General features: G+C 40.9%; 1 long non-coding RNA gene across 1 annotated transcript; it reads left to right on the plus strand.

Moving 5' to 3' along the window:
• Positions 1 to 450: 450 nt before the first annotated feature.
• LOC109212088 lies at positions 451 to 1,627 on the plus strand. The gene is made up of 2 exons (XR_002065807.1): positions 451 to 743; positions 1,355 to 1,627. It is a non-coding gene; the product is annotated as an uncharacterized LOC109212088 (long non-coding RNA).
• The last annotated feature ends 8,963 nt before the right edge of the window (positions 1,628 to 10,590 follow it).

Here is a 10,590-nt window from a genome sequence, read left to right on the forward strand (position 1 = left end):
TCTTAGATTTCAAGGAACACCTTCAGATCACTCAACAAGGAAAAAAACTAGGATTTTTGAGTTTTTGGATATCTCTTACTCTACGGTTTAATAATACAACCGATTAAGATTATGAATGACGTACTCATGTTCGAAACACCCAAAGAATAAGATTTCAAGCAAAACCTAGAAATCAAAGATTTAGTGTTAGGGCTTTTTTTCAGAAAAAGTTTAGATAAAGAAAAAAATGAATTTCTTTGAGATATTACAAACATTGATTGAGTTGTTTAGTGTAGATTGTAGTGATTAACTGTGGTTGGCACATGTGGATGCTAATCTTTCCAGAAATGAAGGATCTTTACGGTGAGATGAGGTTTCTTCCTTAGGTTACGGGCTAGATTAGAATGTACAAATTAGTTATTTTACTTGCCTTATTTTTAGAATAATAACTATATATAAAAATAAAAAATATATAATGATAGAGAATGATTAGATTTCATGATTTGTTTCCATTATTTTCTTATGTGCAATTGTGTGATTATGTGAAGTTACATGTATTGCTCAGACTTTCAGCTCATATTTACAATAAAAGATTATTAGTTTCTTGAAGTGTCGTGATTTCTTGTTTATGTGCAATTGCTTGTATGGCTCAGACTTTCCATTCATATTCAGACAAATGTGATCACATTCAGAAAGGGAGAAGCAGCCAACCTTCCCCAGTATGAGTGCCAATATAGCCAGGGTTAGCTGCCCCATGCTTGCAGGTACTTATTGTTTGTTAGGGAAATAGGACGACACTCCCCCGTGCGTGTTTCTAGATGCTCACGTTCGTAGGTACAAATTATTTGTTGGAGAGATAGGCCAACACATGCTCGTGCATGTTCCTAGATTCTCAAGTACACAGGGCCAATTGTTTGTTGGGAAAATAGATCGACACTCCGCCGTGCGTAGTACGCAGAGCCACTATGTGCAAATTTTTTAGAAAAGTTATTTCTTTAGGAATAATTCAGTTTTCAACTTCAGTTTCAGATATTAGTTTCTGACTTAGCTTTCAGATTTACTTTTAATTAGATTTCAGTTAAATTTAGTTATCAGATACAGACTCAGATTTCAGTTAACTTTCAATCATCAGATACAATTCAATTTTCCGTTTCAGATTTGAGTTATCAATTTAACTTCAGTCTTCAGAATCACTTTCAGCTTTTAAATCATTCAGTTAGCTATGTGAATTGACTGCTCTATTTGTTGCATTTCATTATGTTTATATATTTAGCTCATGCTAGTCTTGTCCTCCGATTAAGGGATTGTCAATAAGACTTTTTCAGTATTCTTTAGTGGTACTTAACCCGTTTGGGCATGCCATGTTATGTGGCAGGCTTTGAGTTTGCAGGTGACGAAGCTTGTGATTAGAGACGGGTTCAATTAACTCAGTGGCAAGCCGTGATTGTTTTCAATGGTGTCAATATTACTTTCATACCTCTAGCTATTGTTAGATGCTTATAAAATTTAGGGGAATGCCCCAAGATTTATGTATTCAGACATCATTTAGAGGCTTATAACTTTGCTAGTGCGCTTAGTCGTCAGACATGTTGAGTTTTATGTTATGATTAAGTTTTCAGACAGTTATTGTCTTATGATTTATTTGTGATTTTTCATGGGAATGATATTTTTTTTAAAAAAAAAAAAAAATCAATTAGTTATAATGAGGATTGCTCAACGGGTAAGGTAGGTTGAGCCCCGTCACATTCCACCCCAATTACGGGGCATAATATTTATATATAAGAATTGTATTAGTTGGAAAAAGATAAATATATTGCCACGACCCAAAACTAAGGTAGGATGTAATGTCACTCAACCTACCTTGTCTTTCAAGCAAGGCATGTTTTAATTAACTGAAAAAGTTTGAACTGTACATAATAGCGAAGAAATTCACAAATAAGTTTTAATATGATAATCCTATGAAAAATGGAATTGTAAAATAAATATTAACATGTCTGATAATTGAATAGACTAGCAAAGTCATGAGCCTCTAACTGTAAGTCAGAATACATAAGTCTACTGGGCATACCCCTAGATGATATGAAAGTCAAAAGATAATTAAACACCATAGAAAGGACACCACCACCATGGAAAAGATTCAACGGTTCACCAACTGAATCAACTAGATCTGCTCCTAGCCATGGGCCTCGTCACCTACAAACTCAACGCCTATCATACGATGTGGTAGGCCCAAATAGGGTAAGTACCACCAAAGGATAGCCAAAAAGTCTCGCTGGTAACCCTTAAGCGGAGGACAAGACTAGCATATGATGTATAAATATAATAAATATAGCAAGTAGGGTAGGAAATTCACGTAATAAATAATGGATAATCTGCAAACTAAAACTGATTCTGAAAACTGAATTTAAAACTGATAATTGAAAGCTAAAACTAAAAATTCAATCTGTATCTGATAACTAAAAACTAATTGAAAAATGAGTTACTTTTTAAGAAACAACTTTTCTAAATTATTTGCACATAGTGGTCAGGCGTACGTGAGCATATGAGAACATGCATGGAAATTGCTAAGAGTTATTAAAATATTTGCACATAGTGGCCATACGTACCTGACATATGGGAACATGCATGGGAACTTGTCACGGTCCAAATTCTCCCTCCGTGAATTTGTCGTGTCGGCACCTAGTCTCTACGACTAGGTAAGCCTAATAATTAGCGGAAATAAAATGGAAACATGAAAATTAACAATTAACAAGGAAATTTAAATAAGCAATTAAGATGCCGCTCGGCATATACATTAATCACTCTCGAAATGTACACAACTATCCCAAAATCCGGAAAATCGTGAATCACAAACTACAGAATGAAATCAGTATCTCTATACTCCAGAGTCTAACAAAAAGGAAATATAGGAAGTGTTTGACATGAGGAAGAGGAGAAGGGGACTCCGAGCTCTGCGGACGCAACAGATATATCTTGAAATCTCCAAAGCTGTCTCGACTCACTGATGATGCAGCTGATAAGCGGTACCTGAATCTGCAAACAAAAAAATTATGCAGTGAAGGGCATGATTATACCACAACGGTACCCAGTAAGTGCCAAGCCTAACCTCGGTCGAGTAGTGACGAGGTCAGGTCTGGCCCTACTAGTATATATATAATAAAACAAGGCAGAATGAAATATTGTAGTAAAATAAAGACTGAAATTTAACAAGAATGAAATCACAGAAGGTAACAGCTCAGTACACAGAGATAACAACAGGGGATCTCTCGAGATACCGTCTCGTAGTCCCAAACGTAAATGTGCAGGGGGATCTCCCCAGAATACCGTTCCGTAGTCCCAAAGTAAATATGCAAGACAGGGTGATCTCCCGGAATACCGTTCCATAGTCCTAAAGTAAATATGCAGAGGGATCTCCCAGAATACCGTTCCGTAGTCCCAAAAGTAAACAGCTCTACAGTAGAAATAACAGTTACAATACGAAATCCTACAATTTAGACTAAGTACAAGTAAAGGAAAAAGCAGGGAATTCATTAATCATGCCGCACAAAGTTCAGATAAGAAACTAAGACACATAGACATGCTATTCTAAACTAAACAGGATGATTACATATGCTAGTGTAGCTCAAATAAAGTGAAACGGGTTATTACTTAGTGAAAAATAGAGTTTTACAACAAATCTCCCATGTACGCACTCGTCACCTCACGTACACGGTGCTCACATATCAAAGAGTACCAAATCCTAAGGGGAGTTTCCCCCACACAAGGTTAGGCAAGCCACTTACCTCGAACCAAGCTCAATCAATCAGTCACAATGCCTTTCCCACTACTATCCGGCTCCGAGTGGCCCAAATCTAGCCAAAATCAATTACATAACATAAATATAACTACAAGAATTAATCTACCTAATGAAATCAAAGCTAATGCAATAAATTGGAAAAATCGCACAAAAAGCCTCCCTAGGACCACCTCTCGGAATCAGGTAAAAGTCACCAAATATGAACAATCATTCACTCACGAGTTCACTCGTACCAAAATTATCCAAATCCGACATCAAAATCCCAATCAAAACTCAAAAACTTAGTTGAAGAACTTCCACCCTTCTTCCCCAAATTTCTCACCCAAAATCCATAATTAAATGATGAAATCAACTATAGATTAATGGAATACAACCAAGAATGAGTTAGGAATCATTACCCAATAGCTTCCTCTGAAAATCCTTCAAGTTATCGCCTAAATCCGAGCTCTAAAAGTCCCAAAATGAAATGAGATCAAACCCTTGAAATTTCCCCTTTTCTGCCCAGCGATCTCGCACCTGCGGTCCAAGAATCGTACTTGCGACACCGCACCTGCGGAATTTCCATCGCAACTGCGGAAATGACTTAAAGGAACTAGGTCCATTTGCGAGCAATGGGCCGCTCTTGTGGAACTTCTCTGATTCTGCGGTCCTTCACCGCTTCTGCGCGTGCTTCTTCGCACTTGTGAGCCAGCACCTGCGGTCTCCCCACCGCAGGTGCGAAAACACCAAAACTCATATAGCTTCAGCAATTGCATAAGTCCAAAATTCATCCCGTTAAGCATCCAAAACTCACCCGAGGCCTCCGGGACCTCAATCAAATATACCAACAAGTTCTAAAATACCATACGAACATAGTCGAGCCCTCAAATCACATCAAACATCGCTAAAAACACGAATCACCCTCCAAATCAAACTTAAAGAACTTGAAACTTTCAAATTTCCAAAATCGATGCCGAAACCTATGAAATCACGTCCGATTGATCCTAAATTTTGCACACAAGTCATATTCAATACTAAGGACCTACTCCAACTACTGGAATTGGAATCCTACCCCGATATCAAAAATTCTACTACCGGTCCAAATCTCCAAAAATTCGACTTTCGTCATTTCAAGCCTAAATGAGCTACGGACCTCCAAAACACAATTCGAACGTGCGCCTAAGCCCAAAATCACCCAAAGGGCTAACGGAATCAACGGAACTCCATTCTGGAGTCATCTTTACACAGTTCCGACTACGGTCCAAATCATAAGACTTAAGCTTCCGTTTAGGGACTAAGTGTCCCAAAACACTCCAAAAACCAAAATGAAACTTCCCGGCAAGTCACAATAGCAGAAAAAGATATGGGGAAAGCAGTTAATAGGGGATGGAGGGTATAACTCTCAAAACGATCAACCGGGTCGTTACAGAATTGCTAAAGTTGCTATTGGGTCTTATGCTCACTCAAGCTCAACTCATATGTAGAGTCATCGAGTAGCTCAATCAAGCAACCCATCTGAGTGAGTTAATAGGGCCTCTGATTATGCTCACTCAAGTTCAACATATATATGGGACCATTAAGTAGCTCAATAAAGCTCAACCTATCTGAGCGCATTCGCACCTACAAGTATGATGTAGCTAACCCTGGCCACCGTGACAGTCATACTCAGGAAAATTGGCTATTTATCTCTTTTTTAATGTAATCATAGTAATTTGAACTAAAAGTCTGAACAGTATAAGTAATTGCACATAAATAAGCAATGAAGACATATCTTAGAGACTAATCATTTTCTGCTCTAAATATGAACTCAAGCCCTAAGCAACACAAGTAACTTCACATAAGCAAATAATTACACATAGGCAAAAATATAACTGCAATAAATTATACAATATAGTTATCTTCTGTCACAGAAGTTTTTCAATGGCATGTATAATTTATTCTAAAAAATAAGCAAGCAAACAAGTAATTTACTATGCGTATTCTAATCTAGCCCTTAACTTAGAGAAGAAACCTCAACTCACCTGAATTGATGGTCAAAAACTCTACTAACGAATTCGTGTATTCAAACCCTTCGAGAATTTGCAATAAGGGGTTAGAACAATTACCACAACTATTAACTTCGACCAAATTTATCAAATTAGATTTTACTCGGGTCATAAATGGGTTTATATTATTTTTCCCATGAAGTCTATCATTCCAACAATTCATGCATCTAAAGTTTCTAATATTGATAGTAGAGTACAAAAAATTTACCTTAGATATTACTCTTAGGATCCTTAGATCTTGGGATCTTGAAAACCTAGGATTTTAAATTTTTTGGGTGTTAAATAATATAAATCTAAAGCTTCTAACGTAAATTCATGGTATGGATCTTATCTTGGGTAGATTCATTACTAGAAAACTGTGAAAAATCGTCTAGAACCGAACGAAATCGGTCTAAAAATTAGAAATATCGATCGACTTTCGACAGACTTTAATCCGTCAAAATTAAGTCAGTCGATAATAAATAGCGACCGAAGTCGGTTGCAATTTCCGACCGATTTCGACCGGTCAATTAAATTTCACAAACGGCCAAAAAAATTTGCCGAAAGTATTTTTCGACCGAAGTCGGTTGGTAAAAATACACCTTCTGGGAATCGAACCGACGTATGTACTATGGCAGGGATACTATTCTGCCACTAGACCATTGGTAAATTTTGGTTTAAGACTTTCTTTTATTTTATTTGTACTCTTTAATTGTATTTTCGCGAAAAAATAACCCACCGATTTCGGACGATTTTATTAAAAATATAAAATTACCGACCAAAGTCGATTGGTTTTTTAAAATGGCCGACTGAAATAACCGACCGGTTTCAGTCAGTTTATTGAATATTACTTTTAATTTAGTTTACATGAAAAACTGACCAAAGTTGGTTGATTTCTTAAAAAATAAATTTCACCGGATACGAAATTAGTTTTCCGTATTTTTGCGCAAAAAAACGATTGAAGTTGATCTGTTTCGTAAAAAAAGTTAAAAAGTAAAATATTTGATAAATCGACCGACTTCGATCATTTTTTTGACCAACCGAAGTGGGTCGATCGACCGCAGTCAGTTTTGACCGAATTTCTAGTAGTGATTGGAAAAGCCTTAGTTCGTTCTTGCTCCTAGAAACCTCTCTAAAATGATGTAGAAATAACTAAGTTTCTCTCTCCCTAAAGTGACTTATAAGATATACGTTTATGTGTTATACATGCTAAAATCCTGGCCTAGCACGTCCTGCCACACTCGCACGACACCCCGTGCCAAGAGAGTGTTTCATAAACTCAAATTTCTATCCATCTAACCTAAACTTGGCCTGGCACGCGTGCCACACGTTGTATGGCATATCATGATAGGGTATTTTTTTCCCAGAATAGATTGCTGCTCTGCTACCTTTCAATAAAAAAGGTCATAACTTCTTGTAGCAATGTCGGAATAACTGTCATGGGTGGCTTTTCAGTCATACCCCATGACCCCTTGGGCGCGCCCTGCGGCTTCCTAGCAAGCCTCCCAATGCCTAGCGCAACAGACGGCCCCGTGGTCTTGGCCGCGCCAAGTGACAAGCGCGCCGGTGCCTCTGTCGCCCCACCGATATCCCTCGTCAGCGCCAAGCCGCAGGCAGATGCCAACAGCACCACGCGTGCAAACAACGCTGCGCGCGCAGACCGTGATGCAAAAGACACTGCTGCTGACAACGGACCTACTGCTACCTTATAGAAAACTAAGTCATTTTCATTGTAAATATAGAGTAGTTTTATTTCATGTACTTCCATTATGTTTCTTTAGCTTAGTCAAGTCTAGTCTTATAGCTTTGGATTATTTTGTTTAAGCATTATTTAGGGGGATCAAGCAATCAAAACTTTCTAGCAAGCAAACAATTCTCTGTACTTGTGTCTCTCCCCCTCGACACCATGTTGCTTTTCTGTAATAGCTTTCATTAATGCAATCAAGCTTTCTTTCATTCTCAATTCTCATTTATGTTCTCTCAACTGCTCTTGACATTGATTTTCCCGTACGGCACTGACAATCTCGTCTAGCGTACTCAGTTGGCGGACAGTAACTGCACTGACATCAGTTGCTTAGCCTTACGTCGCCCTTCCAAGGAATCTCAAGAAGGCGTCGCGTAACAGTTGGTATCAGAGCCTAGGCTCGACATCGGACGAGGGAACACATTGACATCACCACCATTTTTGACCATGGTGAATCATGGGTACCTCATTACGGCCCTTGAAGAGACGGTTGAGGTATTACGTCCTATCGTGGATACGGTGCCTGATCTAAGAACCAGCCTAGTGCAAAGGTTGGACGACCTGGACCACAGAGTGCTCCAGGCCAAAGTTGACATAGAAAACATCAGTCGCGACTCCGGGGGAGACCGGCAGATAGTAGCCACAGAGGCAGTCGAAATTTATGGGAAATTCGAGGGACTCCAACAGGAGCGCACCGAGGATTTAGCCTATAGGGCACAAAAGGCAGACAGGGTGACTGCCATGTAACAAACTATTGACAAATTGACATACCAGCTCAATGTTGTCAATGCTACTTTACAGGGCCTACTTTGAGGAGGTGGAAACCAAATCGGGGACGCTGTGAACCCCGCTTTCGCGACACAAAAATTGAAAATTCCTGAGCCAAAGCCATACAGTGGAGCTAGGAATGCCAAGGAAGTAGAGAACTTCATCTTTGACGTCGAACAGTATTTCGATGCTGTTGGGGGCCTGGAGGAAGCTAAGAAGGTAGCAACTGCTACCATGTATCTTCAGGGTGATGCTAAACTCTGGTGGCGGGTGAAGTACGAAGCCATCAAGGCCGGTAAAGTTTCTCTCGAGACATGGGCAGAACTGAAGGCAACCATACGCCTACAATTCTTCCCCGAAAATGTTGAATAGAATGCAAGGATAAAGCTACGGGAGCTCCGTCAGACCAAATCAGTGCGGGACTACGTGCGGGAATTCTCCACGCTCATGCTAAGCATACGCGACATGGGGGACAAAGACAAGCTCTTCACCTTCCTGAAAGGGTTGAAACCTTATGCCTGTGTGGAGCTGGAGCTACAAAGACAAAGGGTAGATACCCTGCCCAAGGTGATCCAAGCAGCTGAATGCCTTGGGAGCTATCAAATGGAAGCTCGGAAGGATAGGCCTCAGCCGCCTGCCCGAGCGGGATTCAAAGGGGGCTAGCCTAGCAATGGTGGCCCTAGCAGAAGTGGGGGAGATCGGAGCTCAACCAAATCTAAGGCTCCTTCCTCAGGCAGCAACAGTGTTGCGTCAATCAATAAGGACCGGGGGAGAAAGCCTCCTTCAGGATGTCGTCATTGCGGAGGACCACATTGGAACAATGAGTGCCACATGCATAGATGAATGCCCATCAGGCTATTGATGAAGGGACTGATGACGACTCAGACGATGCGGACCAGACTGAACCAGTTGGTGCCTTCAATGCAATTGTTGGCTCCATTTCTGAGGCATTAGCGGAGACCAGTGCTGGTATCCGTAAGAAGAAGGACCCATGTCCAATCACTAAGAAAGGCAAAAAGAAGTCGGATAGGAGACTCCTCTTAAACAAGAGAGGACCTTAATGTTCGTTGAGATGAAGGTGAATGGCAAGCCCATTCGGGCTATGATAGACACGGGTGCTACCCACAACTACTTAGCCTCGACTCAGGTGGAGTGCCTTGGTCTAGTTGTAGGGAAAGGTAGAGGTAGTGTCAAGGCCATCAACTCACCTCCCCAGCCAGTGGGTGGAATAGCCAAAGAGGTACCGGTGAAGCTTGGCCCTTACGAAGAAAAATTCAACCTGCGAGTGGTGATCATAGATGACTTCGAGTTGATAGTTGGGTTGGAATTCCTAAGGCAAACCAATACCATGCCTGTACCATTTGCAAACATGCTACTGATGATGGGAACCAATAGGGCTAAGCCCTGCATTATCCCATGGATGCCCATGAAGATGGCCGTTGAGAACATCTCGGCCTTGCAGTTGAAGAAGGGGGTCAAAAGGAATGAACCTACGTTCCTGGTAACCCTCTACATTGAAGATATAGAACGCTCCTCGGGTCCCATTCCTGAACCCGTGAAGGAGCTACTACTGGAGTTTGAAGATGTCATGCCACAAGACATGCCAAAGCGGCTCCCGCCTAGGTGCACTGTGGACCATGAAATTGAGTTGGTCCCAGGCGTGAAGCCACTTGCCCGGGCGCCATACAGAATGTCTCAACCCGAACTCACCGAGCTTCGGAGACAATTGACAGAAATGCTATATACAGGGATCATTGTACCCTCCAAGTCCCCATACAGGTCCCCTGTTCTATTCCAAAAGAAACATGATGGCAGCCTGCGACTCTGTGTGGATTATCGAGCTCTAAACGAAATCACCGTGAAGAACAAGTACCTTGATCCTCTAATGGCAGACTTGTTCGATAGACTGGGTGGTGCGACGGTGTTCACCATGATAGATCTGAAGACAGGTTATTAGCAAGTTCGGATTGCAGAGGGTGATGAACACAAGACGACCTGTGTGACAAGATATGGGTCGTACGACTTCCTGGTCATGTCGGTTGGCTTGACCAATGCCCCAGCTACATTTTGCACTCTCATAAACCAAGTCTTCCGAGAGTACATCGACGAATTAGTGGTGGTCTACTTAGATGACATTGTGGTATATAGCCAGACATTGGAAGAACACCTAGTGCACTTGCGGAAGGTCCTAGCTCGATTGCGGGAGCATGAACTATATGCAAAGCTATCCAAGTGCTCCTTTGCTCAAAAGCAAATTGACTTCCTCGGACATGTCACCGAGGAAGGGCGTATCAAGATGG

The sequence above is a fragment of the Nicotiana attenuata genome, unplaced genomic scaffold, assembly GCF_001879085.1.
Source record: "Nicotiana attenuata strain UT unplaced genomic scaffold, NIATTr2, whole genome shotgun sequence".
NCBI lineage: Eukaryota > Viridiplantae > Streptophyta > Magnoliopsida > Solanales > Solanaceae > Nicotiana > Nicotiana attenuata.